The sequence below is a fragment of the Peromyscus maniculatus genome, chromosome 2, assembly GCF_049852395.1.
Source record: "Peromyscus maniculatus bairdii isolate BWxNUB_F1_BW_parent chromosome 2, HU_Pman_BW_mat_3.1, whole genome shotgun sequence".
Lineage (NCBI taxonomy): Eukaryota > Metazoa > Chordata > Mammalia > Rodentia > Cricetidae > Peromyscus > Peromyscus maniculatus.
Window position 1 is genome coordinate 148,854,214 of NC_134853.1, and position 23,620 is coordinate 148,877,833.

The window sequence follows — 23,620 nt, forward strand, 5'->3', positions numbered from 1 at the left end:
CCAAAGCCAACCTGGGCTACTTGAGACCCTCTGTCAGAACAAGATAAAACAGGATGAGTCCAGGGATCAGGACCTAGGTTCAATCACTCACTGATACCATTAAACATGATTAATAAGAAAACCAGGTGTGGTGTCATAAGCCTTTAATCCCAACACTTGGGAGGCAGAGGCAGGCAGATCTGAGTTTTAGGTCAGCCTGGTCTACAGAGTGAGTTCCAGGACAGCCAGGGCTACACAGAGAAACCCTGTCTTAAAAAAAAAATTAAGGCCGGGCGGTGGTGGCGCACGCCTTTAATCCCAGCACTCGGGAGGCAGAGCCAGGCGGATCTCTGTGAGTTCGAGGCCAGCCTGGGCTACCAAGTGAGTTCCAGGAAAGGCGCAAAGCTACACAGAGAAACCCTGTCTCGAAAAACCAAAAAAGAAAAAAAATTAAGAAGGCCAAGTATTGTAAGGCACACCTTTTACCCCAGATCTTTGGAGGCAGAGGCAGGCAGAGCTCTGTGAGTCTGAGACCAGCTTGGTCTACAGAATGAGATACAGAACAACTAGGGCTACACAGTAAGACCCTCTCTCAAAAAAAGAAAAAGGAGCCGGGTGGTGGTGGTGCGCGCCTTTAATCCCAGCACTCGAGAGGCAAAGCCAGGCAGATCTCTGTGAGTTCAAGGCCAGCCTGGGCTACCAAGTGAGTTCCAGGAAAGCGCAAAGCTACACAGAGAAACCCTGTCTCGAAAAACCAAAAAAAGAAAAGAAAAAAAAAAAAGAAAAGAAAGAAAGAGAAAGGTCCTACAAGACAAAGCTGGATTTGCTTTTGCTTCTGTAGGTGCAGGTAAGTGTGTAATTATGGGGGTGAAGTGGAAGCAGAGGGGGCATATGGATGCACATCTGGAGGCCAGAGGACACCCTCAGCTCTCTGTCCTCAAGTGCTTTCTGCCTTTTGCTTGAGACAGTCTCTTACCGGCCCGGAACACAGGAGCCAGGCTAGCTGGCCCACAAGTTTCCAGAGACTCACCTCTCATACTGCAATCACGGAGACTGTGGGGGCATGCCACCACATCATGCTTTTTGTTTTGTTTTCAAGGCAGGGTTTCTCTGTGTAACCCTGGCTGTCCTGGAACTCGATCTATAGACCACATTGGCCTCGGATTCATATTGATCCACCTGCCTCTGCTTCCTGAGTGCTAGGATTAAAGGAGTGCACCACCACACCTGGTTCACATCGTGCTTTTTGTTTGTTTTGTTTTTTGTTTTTGTTTTTGACAGGGTTTCTCTATGTAGTTTTGGTGCCTGTCCTGGAACTCACTCTGTAGCCCAGGTAGGCCTCAAACTCACAGAGATCCACCTACCTCTGCCTCCTGAGTGCTGGGATCAAAGATGTGTGCCACCACCGCCCGGCCACATTGTGCTTTTTATGTGGGTTCTGAGAATACAAACTCAGGTCCTCACCCTCTTGAAATAGGTGGTTTGCCAACTAAGCCATCTTCCTAGCCCAAGACTTGGTTTCCCATGGCATCACCAAGCTGTGTGAGCTCGGAACCTCACTGGCTCTGAAGTTCAGGAACTGAAGTGGGAACTAGGAATTTAGGGTAAAAAATCATCTCCCCGTTGGGCAAGACATCTCACATCTGTTATTCCAATACAAGGAGGCTGGAATAATGCTCCATCTGAGGGCAGTGTGGGCACTACCTAGTGAGTTCTAAGTCAGCCAGGACTGCCATGTGAGATCCTGTCTCAAAAGAAAAAAAAAATCATATCACAGGACAATAGAAGACCATCTAGCATTAACCACACAGGTCTCTCTCCCACACCTCCTTCTCCTGTTTTGGGGCTCAAATCCAGGGCCATGTGTGTGTTAAGCAAATACTATCACTGAGCCAAATTTCTAGTCCCGTCAATTTTTAAAAAAATAATAGTTTAAAAAGCTTTTCTGAGGGCTAGAGAGATGGCTCAGTGGTTAGTTGCACTGGCTGCTCTTCCAGAGGACCTGAGTTCAAGTCCCAGCACCCACATGATGGCTCACAACCACCTGTAATGAGATCTGGTGCCCTCTTCTGTCCTGCAGGGACACATGCAGGCAGAATACTGTATACATAATAAATAAATAAATCTTCAAAAAAATTTTTTTTTGAAATGGGGTCTTGCTGTAGTCCAGACAGCCAACACTGGCTTTGAACCTCTCTTCCTGCTTCCTCTTCCTAGCTCCGAGTGCCAGGATTACGGGAATTCTCCATCTTGCTCAGTTTAACATTCAGATATTTTAATCTGATGAATGCTAAGAACATGTTCCATACTGGACCTTGCAGGGGGTGCTGGCCATGAAGTAGACGGCATACAAGACATACTCTTTGCCCTTTGCAGGCTAGCCTACGGCACGGAGGAGTGCACAAATATTTACACTCTAGTCTGAATAGCCAACAGGAATGTGGACAAATTAAGCATGTCACTGGGGTGAACACAGACAGCTGGTGACCACGGTGAGCGGAGTGAGTCTCAGAGTGGGCACAGAGCTGGACCGGGGCCAAGGGGAAGGCAGTTCTGTCCAGATCTAATAAGGAAAAACAAACTCACATTCTGATATGCAGGGGCAAATCTGTGGGGCCTCATTAGCCTGTTTGGATCAGGTGTTTCCTGGGTCAGTCCTGGAAATAGAGCAGACAGCCACTGGGAAGTCCACATCATAAAGCCGGCCTCAGGGCCACACCTCCTGGAGAGGGACTAGGGTGAAGCTAGATCATAACTGAGACACATTAGAAAGGCACTGTTCCCTTTGTTTCTGCCACTGAGAAAGTCCCTCAGACTAGGTGACATGCCGCCGCCTGTGAAAAGTCTGTGACTGACCACTCACTCCTCAGTGGAAATGCTATTGACATAAAAATGCCAACTACAACCCCTTGGTGGTGGCACAAGCTTGTAATCCTAGCACTTGGCAGGCAGTTCAAGGATAGCCTCAGCTACAGAGGTAGTTCACAGCCATCCTGGGCTACATGAGAATCTATCAGACAAAAACAAAAGCAAGAACTCGTGGTTGCTCCGCATCGTGGTGGCGGCGGCGGCGGCGGCGGCGGCGGCGGCGGCAGCGGCGGCAGCGCATGCCTTTAATCCCAGCACTCGGGAGGCAGAGGTAGGTGGATCTCTGTGAGTCTGAGGCCACCCTGGTCTACAGAGTGAGTTCCAGGACAGCTAGAGCTACACAGAGAAACCCTGTCTCAAAACAAACAAACAAAAATAACAACAACAACAAAAACTGGTGGTTAGCAGGCTAGCAAGACCGCCCCATAGAGAGGGTGCTGCTGGAGTCATGCATGGCTCTATGGTCAGGAGTACTTGCTACTCTTGCAGAGGACACTTGTTTGGTTTGAAGCACCCACATGGAAGCTCACAAACATCTACAACTCGAGTTCCAGGGGATGCGATATCTTCTTCTGACTCCTGCGGGCATCAGCCACGAACATGCTGCACAAACCTACATGCAGGCAAAATATCCAGGCACATAAAATAAATAAATATTAAAGAACAAACAAACAACAACAATAAAAAAAAAAAAGAGTAGCTAGCCTAGGTCCAATTTCCCAAACCCACATAAAGGTGAAAGAGAGAGCCAACTCCACACAATTGTCCTCTGACCTCCACATGTATACCACTCTCTCATACACACAAAATAAGCAAATACATGTAATTTTAAAATAAAAAATCAAAACATGGTGGCGGCCGGGCGGTGGTGGCACATGCCTTTAATCCCAGCACTCGGGAGGCAGAGCCAGGTGGATCTCTGTGAGTTCGAGGCCAACCTGGGCTACCAAGTGAGTCCCAGGAAAGGCGCAAAGCTACGCAGAGAAACCCTGTCTCGAAAAACCAAAACCAAAACCAAAACCAAAAACAAAAAAACAAAAACAAAAAACAAAACAAAAAAAACCCAAAACATGGTGGCACACTCCTTTTTAATTCCAGCACTCAGAAGGGAGTTCAAGGTCTTCTGACCCTCCATATCCAGTTTGAGGCCAGTGTGGCCTACTTGAGACCCAGTCTCAAAACAAACAACAGCACACCAACTGGAGAGCGCAGCTGGGAACTTGAGGCAGGAAGATCCTAAGTTTGAGGCCAGATTGGGCCGCACAGTAAGTCCCAGGCCTGTCTGAGGTACATAAAGAGACATTGTCTTTAAAACATGAGGAATGTGGTGAGGACAGGTACAGCAAGATGCAAAATCCCAGGATGCGGATGCCGTCTGCCTTTCTCACGTTTACTATGGGCTTGGGAGCTAGATCAGTCAGGCTTAGGGATGTATCCAACGGTTTGTAAGAAAGTCAAGTAGAGAGTTGACAAGATGGCCCTGGGGGTTAAGGTGCTTGGTGCCAAGTCTAAGAATCTGAATTAGATCCCTGGATCCCACATGGTGGAAGGAGGGTACAAACTCCTGCAGGTGGTCCTCTGACTTACATACACACACACACACACATACACACACACACACATACACACACACATACACACACACACACACACACACACACACACGCACGCACGCACGCACACATATGTAATTTTTTTTTTTTTTTTTGAGAGACAGTCTTACAATGTAGCTCTGGCTGGACTGGAACTCACTAAGGAGAACAGACTGGTCTCGAACTCAGAGACCTGTCTACTTCTGCCTCTGAGAAGCTGGGATTAAATGTTCGTGCCACCACCACACTGGCCAATAAATGTAATATTTAAATTTTGAAAAAAAGAGAGAAAGAAAAATCAAGAGGATGTTAAGTCACATACCTCAGTTGACAATAAATGCCTGTTAAAGGGTTAAAGGTCATGGTGGACTCTGACCTAGATGGCATCTCTCCACAGCTGTCACATTCTGTCAGACACACTCAGTCTGCAGGATCTCTGACAGGGAGCGCTTCTGTTCACCAAGCATTACAGGCTAACATGTGTGTCAGGGAAACCCCCAAAGAGGGCTTCCTGAGGTCCCGATGGGAGCTGAGTCTATTTTCCAGGGGTCTTGTGACTCCTTGGGAAAGGTCACAGGTCATAAGGCACACTGCTGTCCTCAGCAAGCTCCCCATCTGGGCTTGGACATGGGAAAATTGGTCCCCCCAAAGCTAGCTCTAGAAATTCTCTTTTGTGTGTGTGTACACGTGCAAGGCCCAGGTTGATGTCAGCCTGCTTTCTTTCTTATTACATTTTACTTTTAAATTTTACTTTATTTTACTTGTATGTGCACCATGTGTGCCTGGTGCCCCTAGAAGCCGGAGGCTGGCATTGGATCCCCTGGAACTGGAGTCACAGACAGTTTGTGAGCCACTGTGTGGGTACTGGGAATTGAGCTGTGTCCTCTAGAAGAGCGGCTCTTAACCAGCTCTCCAGCTCCAGGCTGTTTTCCTCAATGGCTTACCTTTTTCTTTCTTTGAGACAAGATCTCTTCTCTAAGGGTGGAACTCACCATTTTAGCTGAAATGGCCGGCCAGCAAGCCCCTGGAATCCACTTATCTCAGCCCTTACCTCCAGCTCTGGGATAACAAGGCCACACTGCCATGCTGGATTTTACACATGTGTTAGGGACCTAAACTCAAACATGTGTAGAAAACACATGACCCACTGAGCCATCTCCCCCAAAGACACCCTCCTTGTCAAGGTAAAATAACCCTGTTTTGAGCTGGCCAGTGATGTCCCACGCCTTTAATCCCAGCACTCGGGAGGTAGAGGCACGCAGATCTCTGTGAGTTCCAGGCCAGCCTGGTGTACAGAGCGAGATCCAGGACAGGTTCCAAAGCAACACAGAGAAACCCTGTCTCAAAAACAACAACAACAAAAATAAAAAACCTCTGTTTTGAAAGAAATAAAATAGAAGTATTTTTCTGAGCCAAATATGAGTGACTATGACCCAGGAACACCGGTTCACCGCACCCTGAACCAGTTCTACTGCAGAAAGGGCTATAGGGATGAATGCTCTCTCTTAGCTGTAAAAACAAGAGAAAGTTATAATCAACATATTTACCAATTATCTGGCTGAGAGCATCAGAAAAGGGGGGTGTAAGCAGGCTGCAACACATGAGGAAATCTCTTCTTTGGGGCTCAGATGTTGTTTTCTTGGGCTCTTAGCCTTAGGGCTGGTGCAGGATGGAGGTCTGCAGAGAAATGTATCTGTTAGTTACCAAATGTTAGGTCACATGCAAGTTAACAAGGTTCTTGAAGAAATCAAGATGGCCGGAGGCAGTAATTTTATCTTTAAGAGATTAAGATAGCCTGTGATAATTTTGTCTTCAGGCAATCGAGATTGCCTGCTGTCATTTTATCTTTAAGGAATTAAGATGGCTCCTGGTATCTTCTCTCAAAGGAATTAAGATGGCTCCTGGTAATTTTGGCTGGGAGCTACTACTGCATTTCACATCTCCACTATCACTGTATTCAGCCCAGCCGAAGCCAAGCAGTCCGCAGGGTCTTTAATATGGCTCCTCACTTGACCATACAAGCAGGGAAAGGTTCGAGGAGGTTCCCAACCTAGGGTCGGTCGAAGGACCCTTTCACAGGGGTCGCCTGAGACCATCGGAAAACACAAACATTTACGTTACAGTTCATGACAGCAGCAAAATTACAGTTATGAAGTATCGAAGAAAATAGTTTCCTAGTTGGGGGTCACCACAACATGAGGAATTGTATTAAAGGGTCGCAGCGGCGGCGTTAGGATGGTTGAGAACCTCTCTCTGGTAGAGCAAAAAGGAAAAGTGCCAGGGTTCGGCTCAGAAGGACAGGGCTGCAAAGCCTTCGCTTTCCAGAAGGGGGCGCACCGTCCACAGACACTCGAAGATGCTCGACTGGGAAGATGCTACTCTATTCCAGAGCCAGGACTGACGTCTGCTCTGCTCTTTTGTTTGTTTGATTAGTTGGCTGGTTTGATTTTTGAGACCAGGTCTCACTATGTAGCCTCGGCTGGCCTGGAGCTTGCTATATAGACCAGGCTGGACTCAAATTCACAGAGATCTGCCTGCCTCCCGAGTGCTGAGATTAAAGGTGAGTACCTCCCCGCCCACCTCTGCCTTGTGATTTTCATTTCCTCTGGCAAGAGGACCAGAACAAGCAATTCACAGATTCCAGCTGAAAAGACCGAGGTCCAGAGAGCCGCAGTGGTGGCTGGAGGCCTGGGTGTCCTGAGGTTCTGATGGCCTCTTCAAAGCGACCTTGACCCACAATTAGCTGAGAGCCTACCTTCAGCCAGAGGACAGGATAAGGGAAGGGACTCAAGGCTGGGGTGCGTCAAGCTAGAGTCCAAAGGAATCGCTTTTTACATTTTTTATTTATTAGTATGTGTGTGTCGGGTGGGGGGGTGAGGGGTGGGGGTGTACATGTAAAGGTAAGAGGACAACCTCCAAAAATTCTTTCTTTCTTTCTTTCTTTCTTTCTTTCTTTCTTTCTTTCTTTCTTTCTTTCTTTCTTTTTTTGTTTTTGTTCGAGACAGGGTTTCTCTGTGTAGCTTTGCGCCTTTCCTGGAACTCACTTGGTAGCCCAGGCTGGCCTCGAACTCACAGAGATCCGCCTGGCTCTGCCTCCCGAGTGCTGGGATTAAAGGCGTGTGCCACCATTGCCTGGCCCCAAAAATTCTTTCTACCATGTCTTCTTTCTACCACGTGGATCCCAAGGTTTGAACCCACGTCATCAGTCTTGACAGCAAGTATCTTTACCTACTGAGTCATCTCATAACCACGGGAATCGCTCTCCTTTTTTATTTTTTATTTTAAATTTATTTAATTTTATATGTATGGGTGTTTTGCCTGCATATAAGTCTTTGTACCTCTTACATTGGTTGGATCCCCTGGACTAGAGTTACAGACAGTTGTGAACCACCATGTGGGTGTTAAAAATCAAACCCAGGTCCTCTGGAAGAGCACTCAGTGTTCTTAACCACTGAGCCATCTCTCCAGCCCAGGGAATCATTTCTTAAGTCATCTATTCTCTCTCTCTCTCTCTCTCTCTCTCTCTCTCTCTCTCTCTCTCTCTCTCTCTCTCTCTCTCTCGCACGCACGCGCCAAACCAACCCTCCTTTCTTCTCCCAGGACCTCTATGCCCCCTTCATCTTCAACCTCAGCTCAACTCTGGGATTTGGGGGAAGGGACTGAAAGGCACATCGTACAGACCCGGTGATCCAAGCCTTCTTGCCTACCCCTGTATGGCTGCCTCAATTCTCCCTGGGAACTCAGATAACACTGTCCCAGATTTCTCTTAAAAACTGAAAATAGCCAGGCAGTGGTGGCGCACACCTTTGATCTCAGCACTCACGAGGCAGAGGCAGGTGGATCTCTGTGAGTTCAAGGCCAGCCTGATCTATAAAGTGAGTTCTAGGACAGCCAGGGCTGTCTCTTCTCTAAGCTCTCAAATGAGACAACTGGGGCTCAGAGAAGGTGAGCAGTTTGTCTGTCCTGCAGGTAGTGCTAAAACCAGGCTGCAACCCAGGAAAGTGTCTTTAGAGAAAGACTGGGAAGCGCTGTCAGAGGCCAGAAGCCGCCAGTGCCCTGACCACCGTGTTCTAGAGGGAAAAACTCTGCCGAGTCTGTGGCCAAGAGTGTGTGTGTGTGTGTGTGTGTCTGTGTGTCTGTGTGTGTGTGAGTGTGTGTGTGTCTCTGTGTATGTGTGTCTGTGTGTGTGTGTCTCTCTGTGTGTGTCTGTGTGTGTGTCTGTGTGTATGTCTCTGTGTGTGTCTGTGTGTGTGTGTCTATGTGTGTGTGTCTCTGTGTGTCTGTCTGTGTGTGTCTGTCTGTGTGTGTGTGTGTCTGTCTGTCTGTCTGTCTGTGTGTGTGTGTGTGTGTGTGTGTGTGTGTGTGTGTACCAGTTCTGTCCCCTTTAACCAGCAGAGGCTTCTCCCCAGACTCTCTACCTCCTGCTGGCACATGTGAAGCTTCCTGGACCACGCAGGCTGCACAGCCATCCCAGATCCTAACTGTCTTCCACCCAGTCCCATGACAGAGTCAGAACACTATCGGTGTAAGATAACCAGATCACAGAACCCACCGCCCAAACCCTCAACAGCTCATGACTGCTTTTAAAAGACCAGACCCCTGCACTGTGAGAAGGCGGCTTCCATCTTTCCTCAGACCTTCTGCTCTCCTCTCTCCTCAGTTTTCTCCTCTGCCCCCATCTCAGGTCAGTCATCAGAACAAGCTCATCGTTCTGCAATTACCCCTGTTTTCTCTGCCTTCTGATTCCCAGCCCACACTTAACAGGCACCTATGCATCCATCCGTCAAGACCCAGACTAAGAGTGGCTCCTGTGTGAAATGTTTTCTGGCCCTCCAGGCAGAGTGTGAGTGACTTCCTCTTCCAGCCTTCCCTGGCACACCTGCAGCCTTCTGTATTAGTGACAGCCTCAGAGGTGGCCACTCTTTTCGTCTCTCACAGGGTCACGTCTGGGTCACATGCTGGTTATTGTACCTGGCATCAAGCCAAGCACTAAGTTAACGGGCAGCTGGGTTCAATGAGACTTGACAGAGAGATGTTGCATGTGTGTTTGCATGTGCATGTGTGTGAGTGCATGGTCTGATCTGGCTGGAAGTCCAGGCCAAGGAGTCAGGGAGAACATTTAGAAATAGCCCCAGCCCAGGCCCAATGCCCAGATAAACTGAGACTGTGTGAGGGGGGTGGGGGGGCTGGGGTGGAGTGTGGGTCAGACAGGCTGGGCCACTAGCCCTCTGGGTCTGTCAGTCAAGGCAGATGGGCCCTGCCTGCCGCAGGCAGTCCTGGTATCCAGACCTTGGTGACTGACCCTCGGTGACCAGAGAATATTTTGGGCTGGGGCTGAGCATCACCTGCTCCCTTGGCTGCACTTGTAGGGCAAAGGGGAACCTGCCAGCCTGCCCACTGATGAAGGCTAAAGACAGGGACACTGGAAAAAATCTGTCCTTCCTGTGCTCTGTTCCGCATTACCCTCTTCCCTACTTGGACGTCCCCTTCCTGAATCATCAGCAGCCAAGGCTTGAAGGATTTAGATCATCAGGTTCACCCTTCCAAGGAGCTGGGCTCACTGAAGGAAAGAGATAGGCCCAAGGTCACAGGGCAAGGCAGGAGGAAAAGGTGCCGCAGAGTGGCTGAACTACACAACCTCATGAGCCGATCTCACGAGTCCAAATCCTGGCTGTTTTGTGAGCACATGTAAAAGGACAAACAGGGCTGCCACACTGCACGGTGGCAGTGAGATGGGGACATCTCTGCAGGGGCTTCGGGCCTGTTGTCCCCAGCCGGCCCAGACCTTCCCGGGAGCAGGTTCCTTCCTCTGGAGACCCAATGTCCTTGTTGACTGTGCAGTCCCAGCAAGCTGCCCCCACAGACCTCCAGCCAACTGAGGAGTCTGGGATAGCCCAGTGGGTGCCAGCTTTGGCTCTGTGTCTGTTTCCTGGAACATATGTGACCCTGGATTGCTAAGGCCAAGATCCTCTGCTTGCCAGCCCTCTGTTGCTCAGGAACACACAATGATCACTTGTGTTAGGGAACCAGGCTCAACAGCCTCCTGGAACTTCCTGGCTTCTTCCAGGATCCTGGGCAAGCTGTATCTGAACAGAGTGCACTCTGAGGTGTGAGGTACCAGGAGAGGAGCCAAAACAGCAGGGATGGAGGCCACAGGCCCGTAAGCAGGTGAGGTGTTACGTACTTTTTTGTTTATTTGTTTTTTCATTCTTTTTTTTTTTTCATTCTTTTTTTTTTTTTTTTTTTTTTTTTTTTTTTTTTTTTTTTTTTTTTTTTGGTTTTTCGAGACAGGGTTTCTCTGTGTAGCTTTGCGCCTTTCCTGGAACTCACTTGGTAGCCCAGGCTGGCCTCGAACTCACAGAGATCCGCCTGGCTCTGCCTCCCGAGTGCTGGGATTAAAGGCGTGCGCCACCAACGCCCGGCTGTTTATTTGTTTTTTGAGACAGGGTCTCATTATGTAGCTCTTGCTGGCCCAGAACTCAGTATGTAGACCAGGCTGGCTTTGAACTCACAGAGTTCCACCTGCCTCGGTCTCCTGAGCACTGGGATCAAAGGTGTGTACCACCAAACCCAAGCCAGAAGGTACTGTTTTATTCGACTTACTTTTCTCCCTATATGAAAATCTAGACTTTATTGACCATTTTGTACATGCATACAATGTATGTTAATTATATCCAACCCAAACCCCCTCCCCAAGCCCCCATAACTCCCACACTCCCCACGCCACCTCCATGTCTTCTTTTTCTCCTTCTTAACCCACGGAGTCCACTGAGTCCAGCTTGCATGCCTATGGGCCATGCACCCCAACAATGAACAACCCACCAACTGCCAAACCCCAAAGTAAAAAGTGACTCCCCATTTTCCCCAGCAGCCACCAACTGCTACTGGCTGGGGGGGGGGCACACACCAAAACAGCTTGACCACACAGCTGCCATGACAGGCTTAGAGACCCAGACACAGCTTCTGGCTGGCAACTCCTAGACCCAGGAAAAGCCATAAGCTGACCCCACCCAGTGGGGCCTGCATCTAAGAGCAAATACCTGACATTCCAAACATTCCCTATACCCCTAGACAAATGTCAGCCAATCAGGGTCCTGAATCCCGGAAATCCCCTCACCCCAACCTCTGCTATGATTAAAAAAAACCCACCCTGCTTGGGCTCTGGGCTCTCTGCTCTCACCACTGCATCGAACAGAGAGCCCAAGCTCCAAGCTTGAAAACAAAGGTTGCTTGGAGGAGGGGGGAATGGGGGGTAGTTTGGGGGAGGGGGAAGGCTAGGAGGCAAGAGGAGGGAGGAGAGGGGGAATCTGTGGTTGGTATGTAAAACGAACAGAAAATTTTTTAATAATAATAAAAAAAAAAAACAAAAAAAGAAAGGTTCTTTGCTATTAGGATTCGTCTCCACAGTGGTGTTTTTTTTTTTTGGGGGGGGTCCCCGTGATCTGGGCATAACAGCTCCTCAGCTCAGGGCAGAGCCTCTGTGTCCCTCTCCCATTCACACTGCAATCCTGACTGTCCCAATCTTGTGTTGTGAGTGTGGGAATGCAGTGGCCACATCATGTCCAGAAGACATTTTCAAAGCCCCACCCTCTGGAGCTCACATTCTTTCTGAAGCCTCTTCTGCCTTCTTCCGTGAGCCTTAAGGGGGAAGGGGCCGATATGAAATGTCCCACTTAGGGCTGAGTGCTCAGCAGTCACATGGTCTCAGCACAGTGACCAGTTATGAGTCTCTTCACTGACCGCTGCCTGCTACAGCCCCTGTGGGGCTCTGAGGAGGCTGAATGAGTCTCATGGGGTACAGATTTGCCTTTCAGTATACTCCACCTAGTGCAGTATCAGGGGTTTCGATTGTTGCAGAAGAAATCTTTTCATTTGAGAGCTTGGGGAAGGAAAGAGGAGCCAGCTTGAGTCCCAAGCCTGAGACCTGGTTTCACTACTTTCTGGGAACAGCCCGGTCCCCAAAGAAAGCTGCCTTTGATTCCCAGGCCCACGAGCAGCCCCAAGGGCAATCCTCACCTGGGAAAACTTGGGTCCTGGGGGTGGGGTGAGAAAGGAGGACAGGAGATAAGATCCGCTAGCAGGAGGAAAGCCGAGAAGGGGTGTGGGGGGTTCGAACAGAGAGGACACTGAAGAAGGCCAGCAGGACGGTCAGATGGCTCAGTGGATAAAGGTATTTGTTGCCCAGCAAGTCTGATGTCATGAACCAACTAACCCAGGTAAAGGTGAAATCAGAGACTGACTCCACAAAGTTGTCCTCTGAACTCCACGTGTGTGCTGGTGCATCCACACCTACATACACATCATGTATGGGCACCCATGCTTGCTCCCACACAATAATAACAATACTAATACAAAACAACTTGGTGTCTCTGTGTGTATGTGAGTGCATGTACCACCTGTTATTTAGCTGCGTTGTGTTCTTACCCTGCAAGGAAGTGTCACGAAACACGACAGAATCCGCTTATAAGAGTTTATTAGAAATACAGGGATAGAGAGTGCACAGGCCTGTGGGAGAGACACGTGCGTGGAGAAGAGGAAGAGGAGAAGAGAGAAGAGAACTGGGAATATGGCGCTCCGCTTTAAAAACCGGCTGGGGGCGTGGCCAGGACACGTCACTACTCCACGCATGTGCGTAGATCACATGGTCACGTTGTGCGCTTACGTAGCCATGTAACATCACGGATTCTGGTCACGCGAGATGCCTTGGCCGGAACTTGCTAGGCGGAGATGTCCGGGTCCGCTGGGTATCCTGGCTACGAGAGACGCTTTGACCCGGAAATGGCTAGGCGGAAGTGTCCGCCTGATAAATGGGACCGTGGGGGGGGGGTGTGTGTTGTGAACCCTTCATTCCCGACTCTTTTATTTTTTAAAAAAAGAAAAAATTGTGGTTGACTGGGTACGGGGGCGACGTTTCTCTCAAAAACTGCTTCCAGCTGAATAGTGGGCGTTGGTTGGCTCTTGGGGGGGGTGAGGGGTATCTTGTGAAGTCCGGGGATGATGGTGGAGGTCCTGGAATGACGTTCTGCCGTCTCCTGGTTCTGCGGCTGTCCATCCGTGCTGCTGCTGGGGACCTCCCGTTTAACAAGATACTTATTCCTCTGGAATTGATGACAAGGCAGTGGATCCTGATGTCCTCTGGAGCTTGAGAGTGAGAGGCCCTGTTTGTTTCACTGTATATGAAGAGAGATTTTTCTGGGATGGAGGTGAGATAAAAGGTTTTAGGTGAGACAGGTGGACCCAGTGAGGAAAGCCCTCGAGTTTAGCAGCTGTGGGGGTTACAAGAATTACCTTGAAGGGTCCCTGCCACTTAAGGGAAAGAGGTAAAGGGTGCTGGCCTGGAGGAAAGAGAAGAACCTGATCCCCAATGTGTATTGGAGATGGGCAAGGATTGTCACACGGCTGAGGCAGTGAGCAGTCCGCATAGCTCCATAGAATAGACATTAGGTGACATAAAAGAGGAGTTAACAGGCTATCTGGAACAGTTGGAGGCTTGGAAAAAAGACCTGGTGTTAGAACTGGTCTGAGGAGATATTTAACTTTTCCTGATGGTGGGCATATGGGTAAGATCGAGCTGTAGCCCTGGGGAGGTGGGAAGCCTCCAGCATGGCCATTATATGGCCTGAGTTAGACACGGATCCTCCTTTTGCTGTGAGAAGTCCACGCTCCCTCCAAATAGCAGCGTCGGACAGGAGGATATGAAAAGCATATTTGGAGTCTGTAGAGTTAGTGGCTAGGAGAAGAAGTAAGAGAGCTGCTGGCATGTCTGGGAGGAGGCAAATGTATGGAGTGAAAAGAAATGTACGCTCCTACCTTAGCTAGGAGATCCCTCCCCATTAAAGGTACAGGGCAACTTGGCACCACTAAGAATGTATGTGTGAGAGGGATGCCTCTGAAAATACAATTAAATGGCGGTGTCTGCTGAGGTAGATAAGGCTGTCCCCTGTACCCGACAATAAAGGAGAGGTGGCATCCCAAAACTCCCAGGACTGAGTCAATGGCTCTGGTGTCCAGAAGGAAAGAAACGGATCGCTTCCCTGCTGCGTTCTGGGTTCCCTGTCATGTCTGTAGCCAAGCCTAGGTCTGTTGGAGGTCTTAGCTTGATGTACCCATGCATCTTGGTGCCTGGGGGCAGTCAGCTGACTCTGTCTTTCTAGGCGGCACTTTTAACAAGGCTGTTGATGGCCTGGCAGGGCATTCGGTGGCCCGTGGCCTTTTCCTCACTTAAAACAGGGACCCGACAGCTTTTGGAAGTCAGCGAGTGCCAGCACTTGGCAATTTTGTTTTCGGGCTTTTATCTTTTCCCTGGCACACCCTAAATGCCACAGGTGACTCTTTTGCCTGTGGGGTCAGGAGCCTTGCTCTCCAGATGCTTAAGTTTTAGTCAGGTAGGTCTGGGGAACAAGAGACAGATTTTTGTCCTTATCCTGAATTATTTACTGGTTTTAGGGCAGCCTTACGGAGGCCTGTCAGGAAACAGGTAATAAACCTATCTCTGGCTAGTCAGCCACTCTGGGTGTTGGAGTCCCAGTGTGGCTCCCGGTCAGGAACCGCCTCGGCTCCTAGGGGGTGTGAAAGGTTAGTTTGATGAATTTCATTTGCATGAGTCCTAGCCTGCACCCATACTCACCTGAGCTCCTCAGGAAGTCATGAAAGGTGAGACTATAAGATTGAATTATATATTGAAACTGTTTAATAAAGGAAGCAGAATTAGACGTATAAGAACCCAGCTTACTTTGTATCTGAGAGAGTGGATGGAACATGAATTTTAATTATTGGTTCCTTAGCAAGATCTAGAGTCAGAGATTCCGGAGTCAGAGAATCCTCTGGTTTACGTATAGCTAGGAGCATATGAGCAGGAGAGAAGGAAACGAGAAGAGACAGTTTAGCATTGAGAAAGAAGAAAGCAACTCTTTCCATTTGCCTGAACACCGACAGTGATTGGATAGCTCCCGTGAAATATCAGGATCTAAGGAGCCGCTTGGCAGCTCTTTGTTATTTTTTTAAAGCATACTTTGGCCACTTTTTTGAACATAAACAAGTTAGCTTAGAAATCTTTACGTAAGGCATTAAACTGAAAGGTTTTAAAGCTTCAACAAGACAGCCTAACGGAGAGGAAGGACTAACAGGGTTGGAAGCCTTGTTTCCCATGTCTGCAGCGGAGGCAGAAAAATAAAAAATAAACGTGATCCGGAGCCAAGGCCCCAGGCGTCCCCAAGGCCAAGGGCGGATACCGGGCGCAGGCTGCTCCTTGACTCGTCAGCCACAGAAGCAGGGGCCCCCTCCACGGTGAGGAAAGGATTCCCCGGGAATCCAGACAGCATCTGCCCCTTTGTCAAGGAGGTGGACGTGCCGGCCTCACGTGGCTCCCAGGACGCACCAACGTTGGCGGCCCTAACAATAAAAAATAAACGTGATCCGGAGCCAAGGCCCCAGGCGTCCCCAAGGCCAAGGGCGGATACCGGGCGCAGGCTGCTCCTTGGCTCGTCAGCCACAGAAGCAGGGGCCCCCTCCACGGTGAGGAAAGGATTCCCCGGGAATCCAGACAGCGTTTGCCCCTTCGTCAAGGAGGTGGACGTGCCGGCCTCACGTGGCTCCCAGAACGCACCAACGGTGGTGGCCCTAACTCGAGAAATATCTCAGGCTGCAGACGTGGGAGACGGCTAGAAAAGTTAGGCCTGCGATAGGGGCCGACCGTAGCCAATGAAGACCGTGGTCGGGGGTTCCCCCGGTCTCAAGAACACGTGTGAGGCGCCGGACAATCAATGGTCATTCTCACAGATTCAGGAAACCGTTTATGCTGGCCGAAAAATGGGGGGACTCACCAATCGAAGAAAGCAGTGTTGGATGCAATTTGGATGCGATTCAGGCGAATGGAGAGCGGTCTGTTGCGTACGGAGCAGATTCCCCGGTTCGCGGGTTTCCAGGCGCAGAGCACCCGGGAGCGCCCGCTCGGTTTCGGCACCAAAATGTTAGTTATTTAGCTGCGTTGTGTTCTTACCCTGCAAGGAAGTGTCACGAAACACGACAGAATCCGCTTATAAGAGTTTATTAGAAATACAGGGATAGAGAGTGCACAGGCCTGTGGGAGAGACACGTGCGTGGAGAAGAGGAAGAGGAGAAGAGAGAAGAGAACTGGGAATATGGCGCTCCGCTTTAAAAACCGGCTGGGGGCGTGGCCAGGACACGTCACTACTCCACGCATGTGCGTAGATCACATGGTCACGTTGTGCGCTTACGTAGCCATGTAACATCACGGATTCTGGTCACGCGAGATGCCTTGGCCGGAACTTGCTAGGCGGAGATGTCCGGGTCCGCTGGGTATCCTGGCTACGAGAGACGCTTTGACCCGGAAATGGCTAGGCGGAAGTGTCCGCCTGATAAATGGGACCGTGAGGGGGGGGAGGTGTGTTGTGAACCCTTCACCACCACCCTTGTGTGGAGGTCAAAAGACAACTTGTGAGAGGTGGCTCTTGTCCCAGGGATCCGCTCAGGTCAGCAGGCTTGGTAGCACTATAGTCCCTCTAAAGGAGGAGTCACCTGGCTGGTCCCAAAAGAAAAAAAGAAGGGGAGGAGCCAAGAGCGCAGGGCTTGGCTCTGCTCTGGTCAGTTCACCAGATGTGCAAACACTTGGCCAGGAAGGCCCTGTGTACAGCAGGGAGGGACCCAGACCTGCCCAGCTGGAGAATGGCCTCCAGTGAACAGCTAAGACAGATCCGTAGATCCCATCAAAGGAGGATCAATGCTGGGATGTGACAGTTAAGCTGGGAAATGAGTCTTAACTAAATGAGGGTAGGGGTTGGGCAGGAAGAGCTGGGAGGCCGAGCACAGAGTAAAACATGCCACCCCCTGCACAGCACAGACAGGGGTGGGGTGGGGTGGGGGGTAGGGTGGGGGTGGGTGGGCTGTTGGGGCCCAAGAGGGTGGGCAGAGGCCCCACCAAGGGGACCCATGCTATGCAACTAGCAAGAATATCTTGAAGATGGTATTTGTTCCATACTCCCTGATGGGCTCTGTCTTGGCTTCTGAGTGCTCAGAGGGCCAGCTTGTTGGGGATCTTGCTGGCTTTTATAGATGGATAAACTGAGACCCAGTGAGGTCACCCAGCTGGTACATATGTAACAGATGTGAGAAGGCAACAGTCTCCCTCTAGGACCCCTAAAGCTAGAGTGGTGTGTGAGCGGAAGTTCCCTGAAATGACCCACCCATGCTGAAGATACTTTGGACTGCCTCCCCAGTGAGAACCTGGTGACTATGGACAGTTGGAATGTTTCAGGCTCAGAGCCCAAATTATCTTGGACTGTTTTTAGTCCCTAACATCTTTGTAACTATCAGGGAAAAAATATTTTGGATTGTATTCACTCAGCTGAGCACCAACCTCCACCAAAGAATGTTATCAAGCTGGGCGGTGGTGATGCGCACGCCTTTAATCCCAGCACTCGGGAGGCAGAGGCAGGTGGATCTCTGTGAGTTCAAGGCCAGCCTGGGCTACAGAGTGAGTTCCAGAACAGGCTTCAAAGCTACACAGAGAAACCCTGTCTCAAAAAAAAACAAAAAAACAAAAAAACAAAAAACAACAACAACAACAAAAAAAAAAAAAAAAAAAAAAGAATGTTATCAGACAGCATCTGAGGCCTATAGCGAGGCTCTCCCATCTGCTGTAACAGGCACCTTGGATTCAGTAAATGCATCTTTGTGACTATCAAGAGTTCATGCAGGGCCGAGGGGATGGCTCAGTGGGTAACCGTGCTTGCTGTGAAAGCCTGCCTGCCTGCTGCCTCTGCTCTGTAATCCTGGCACTCTAGCGAGATAGACAGAGGCAGAGACAAGAAATCAGCCCTAAACCCCCAGGCCAGCTCACAGCACAGCAGTAGAAACAGGGGAAACTCTGCCTCAAGGAGGACTGGACTGGGAGAGCCGACTCCCCGAAAGTTGTCCTCTGGCAAACATACATGCACGCACACACACAAATAAGTAAATAAATAATTTAAAAATTGAAAACAAAAATGCTCACGTGACTATTATTCGCGTGGTGGAATATACTATTTGGGGTAAGATGAATCCATGTTCCCAGGACCATGGTTGCTTGTATCCAATGATATTAAACCATCTCATTTCTTTTAGAGTGGGAGTGTGTTGACTGTAGTTAGATTTGCTCGCTCGCTTGCTCACTCACTCATCCAAGCATGCTCAATATAGCAACCCCACTCTCTGACAGACACTCTTCTTTTTTTGTTTGTTTGTTTGTTTTGTTTTGTTTGTTTGTTTTTCTTTTCTTTCTTTCTTTTTTTTTTTTTTTTTTTTTGAGCCGAGGACCAAACCCAGGGCCTTGCAAGCGCTCTACCACTGAGCTAAATCCCCAACCCGTTTTGTTTGTATTTTGAGACAGGATTTCTGTGTGGCCCTTGCCATCCTGGAACTCACTCTGCAGACCAGGCTGTCCTTGAACTCACAGAGATTCACCTGCCTCTGCCTCCTGAGTGCTGGGATTAAACTTGTGGGCCACCACCGTCCAGCTCTTTTTCTTTTTTAATGGTGTATTTTAATGGTGCATTTTGCTTTTTATGTGCTTTGCTGTTTTGCCTGCATGTAGCTCTGTGCGAGGGCATCAGAAGCTCTGGAATTGGAGTTACAGACAGGTGTAAGCTGCCATGTGGGGGCTGGGGATTGAACCCAGGTCCTCGGGAAAGGCAGCCAGTGCTCTTAACCGCTGAGCCATCTCTCAGACATTCTTTTTATGACAGGATTTATCAATAAACTAGAGAAAGGAAAGAGTTGAAAGAGAGCAGCCAACAAGTTTTTCTTCTGTGAGCCACCAAGGACGGGCTGTTTTCCCGGAAGACATGATGTCCCTCCTGTCTGAGCTGGGTCTCCCTGGACAGGGAAGGACACTGTTCTTTCCAGGGAGCACCTGCCAGAGGCAGGGGTTTCTCAGAAGCACACCAGTGTTGAGTACACCTGTACCTTTGACATCACTTGTCCTCTTAGACCCAGAACTCCTGAGGACAAGGAAACAGATTTCCTAGTGGTGGAAGAACATTCCTCCCTACCTCCATGGCTGTGTTCCTCTACTGTGTGTGTGTGTGTGTGTGTGTGTGTGTGTGTGTGTGTGTGTGTGTGTGTGTGTACATGCATATGTATACACATTCATGCCACGGTGCACACACTCAGGAGCTTGTGGCTGATCCTTCCTTTTTGCTTGGCTCCCTGCTGAGCTCAGCTCAAGTAACAGTAGTAGAAGGATTATTTATATAGAAATACAAAGATGGGAAAACTTATCCACAACTCTGAGGGCCACTATATAGCCTCAGTGAGAACCGCTATACATCCTTTCCTACTGATAGTCCCTAAGTGGGGCGGTCCTGGAAGGGAGAAATAAAGGAAATTACTATTCATTGAATATTAATGTGCTGGGATTTCTATTTATTTATGTTCATTCCCCACCTCCTCCAGTATAAGAATCAAGGTCAGAGTCTCATATATGCTAGGCAAATGTTCTGTCAGTGAGCCTATTAATACCCCGAGGCCCGTTAATTCTGTTTTAATTCCATTCTCTGAGAATCCAAAGGCCTTCCTTTATGGAAGGAAAAGGAGACCTGGCAGTCCAGGGGCTTGCCTCAGTGTTCTAGGCACTAAGAGATGAACCAGGCAGGCCTCTTTCCAAAATGAACACGCCCTTCACTAAGAGGGTCCGCAGGACAGTGGAGAAAGCGCTGAGCTCCAATGACTCCCATCAGGCAGACAGAAAGCCCCAGCACTGTTACCGTAAGAACTTCTGTTGTTCAGACTAGGAAAGGGCAGAAGGAGGCTCTCCACGTCTCTGGATTGAAGAAGCCCTGGCTCAGCCGCTTTGGCCTCTACCTCTAGGTTCTCCCACATGCTAGCAGACATTCCCATGCAGAGGCATCCTTGTCTGGGAGGGCCCGGGAAACAGGTGGAGATGAGGAATATGCTTCTTCCCCCTTCCCATGGACCCACGATCGGCCAGTGCTACAGCTCATCCCATTGGCTCCCTCCTCGTCACTCTTCTCCTTCCCAGCCCACGGTGGATGTGGAAACCTTGAACAGTAACATCACCATAGGGAAGAAGGCTGAGGAGAATTGCTGCTCTTGACAGACACTGCTACCTGCCAGATGTTACAGCCATGTCTGGATCTACTAAAGGCAAGAAGGGTGAGAAAAGGGACATGGCTCACACCCACCCTCTGATGCAGTGAGCATAACAGGATGAGAAAATGCATGCACTCAGAACTGCACTCCTTCTACCCACTTAGAAGGGAAAATGAGCCGAAGCTGGTGGTACAAGCCTGGGAAGCTGAGGCAGGAGGATGGAAAATTCAAGACCTGCCTGGGCTATAGAGTAAGCTCAAGGCCAGCCTGGGCAACTTAGTGAGACCCTGTCTCAAATAAAAAAAAATCAAAATGAGGGCTGGAGAGATGGCTCAGAGGTTAAGAGCATTGGTAGCTCTTTCAGAGGTCCCGAGTTCAATTCCCAGCAACCACATGGTGGCTCACAACCATCTGTAATGAGATCTGGCTCCCTCTTCTGGCCTGCAGGGATATGTGCAGACAGAACACTGTATACATAATAAATAAATAAATAAATCTTTAAAAAAAAATCAAAATGAGGGCTGGGGATACAGACTCCTGGGGAGAGCACTTGTCTAGCACGCAGGAGGGCTTATGTTTAATCCTAGTACTGGGGGTGGGGGGAGAGAGAGAGAGAGGGAGGGAGGGAGGGAGAGAGAGGGTGAAAACCAGGTAGATGGCCCAGGGGATAATGCGCTTGCTGTGGTGAGAGCCTCCTTAAGTGAGTTTGATTCCCAGAACCCATAATAAAAGGAGAGAACTGAGTCCTGAAAGTTGTCCTCTGGCCTCCACACACATGTCAAGCCACATACATGCCTGAAGCTAACACATATATATCATGCACACGAACAACAACAATAGCAACAACAACATAATCATCATCATCATCATCATCATCATCATCATCATCATCATCATAAAAGGACCTGGTGAGAGGAAAGAGGGTATGTCTTAGAACTCAACCTCAGTGGCTCAGGCCGGAGCTTTGTAGTCACAGCATAGGTAACTGATCTATAGCTCAAGTTCTCAATTCATGATCTCCTGCTGCTCAGCTTGGGCAGGGCTCAACAGGACATTCCAGCAATGTGTCTTACCCCCACTGAGGCCTGAGACCTCACTGCCCTTCTTAGCTGCAGGGTTAACATCAGTTGGGTGTGTCGGGTGCCTTCTATCACCCCCCATTCACCCCCTACCCCCTTTTTTCTGAGACAGGGTCTCACTAGCAGCCCTGGCTGATGGCCTGAAACTCACAGATATATCCTCCTCCCTCTGCCTCATCAGGCCTGGGATTAAAGGTTATGTTGTTGTTATTGCTCACTTTATTTTTGAGACAGGGTTTTCTCACCAAACCAAACCTGGGAGCTTGCCTTTTCTGCTAGACTGTTAGCAAGCTGGCCATGATCTACCTATCTTTGTGTCTCCACCAGCGGTTATGGGCTTACAGGCATGAGCAACCATACCCAGTTCGTACGTGGATGCTGAAGTGAGCACCTTATCCACTGAGCCATCTTATCTCCCTAGCCTTTCAGTGACTATTGTTTGTTTGTTTGTTTGTTTTGGAGACAGGGTTTCTCAGTATAACCCTGACTGTCTTAGAACTCATTCTGTAGATAAGGTTGGGCTTGAATTCAGAGATCCGCCTGCCTCTGCCTCCCCAGTGCTGGAATTAAAGGCATGCGCCCCCACCCCGGCTATCAGTGATGATAGAAGCAGGTGGATCTCTGAGTTTGAGACCAGCCTTGGCTACAGAGTGAGATCCAGGACAGCCAGGGCTGCACAACACAGCCTGTCTCTAAAAGCCAAGAGGAAAAAAAGAAAGAAAGAAAAGAAGGAAGGAAGAAAGAAAAGAAAAGAAAAGAAAAGAAAAGAAAAGAAAAGAAAAGAAAAGAAAAGAAAAGAAAAGAAAAGAGAAAAGAAAGTAAACCAGGGGCCAGGTGTGGTGGTGAGTGCCTGGGAGGCAGAGGCAAGTGGATCTCTGAGTTTGAGGTTACCCTGGTCCACATAGTGAGTTCCAGGACGGCCAGGGCTATGTAGAGAGCCTGTCATAACAAACAAACAAAAACAGAGTTTTAAATATATTTTCTTTCCTGATATCCAAATCTCTCCCGTTTCAAACTTGAAATTGAGTCTGAGTGGCTTAAGTGACTTGCTCCAGGCCGCACCACACAGCTAGTACCCACTAAGGTCAGGACTAGACACAGATCTTCCTGTCAGCAGCTGTCAGTCACCCCAGCTCTCCAGCACAGCGTTATGGGGTCCTGTAAGCAGACTGCTCTGCTCCCTGGGTCTCCAGATTCCCAGTCCCTAAGAGAAGAGACTCCTTCTCCAAAGCCTGTGACCTTGAATCGGAAACCATCCCATGCCCTTCCTCCCTTGGCACCTGCTCTAGCTGAGGTCACCAGGGCTCCAGGCCCAGCCCTGAGGCCTATCTCTGTAGCTTTGGCAGAACTGGACCTCTTAGCCTTCTGGCAACTGGACTCTCCAAAGGAATCAAGACCTGGGGGTAGGGAAGGGTGTGAGGACTCTTCCTCATTGGCCTCTTTCCCAGAACAGCCAAGGTGTGGGAGGAAGCGACTTCCATATGGACAAGAGAGGCCCAAGAAAGAGGCCTTGCCACACTGCAGGTGGACCGGTCAGGCCCCAGGGCTCTCTGGTGATGGTTCCTGAATAACTACCCTGGACCTGCTTCTAGAGGTTGAAGTTCTGTGCATACGACTCCCTCCCTCCCTCAGAAATTCATTTATGCCCCTCTTCCTCTGAGTCCCCAAGTCAGGGCAAGATTGGGAGAATCTTAGTTGCAAGATTCTCCCAAAAGGGAATAATTTAGCCTGTAACTTCTTCTCCTGCGGTCTTTTCCAAAGCAGGGCTGGCACAAACCAGGAACTTTCTTATTAGGATCCTGCCCTATGCAGCTCAGGCTGGCCTCCAACTCAGGATCCTCTTGCCTCCACGTGCCTGAATAACTGTTGAGTCAAGCCAGGCCAGCCAGGCATGGCAGACAGTAATCTCAGGAGACAGAGGCAGGGAGATCTTTAGTTCAAGGTCAACCTGGGCTGCACATTGAGATGTTGATTTGGTAATTATTAAACAGAAAC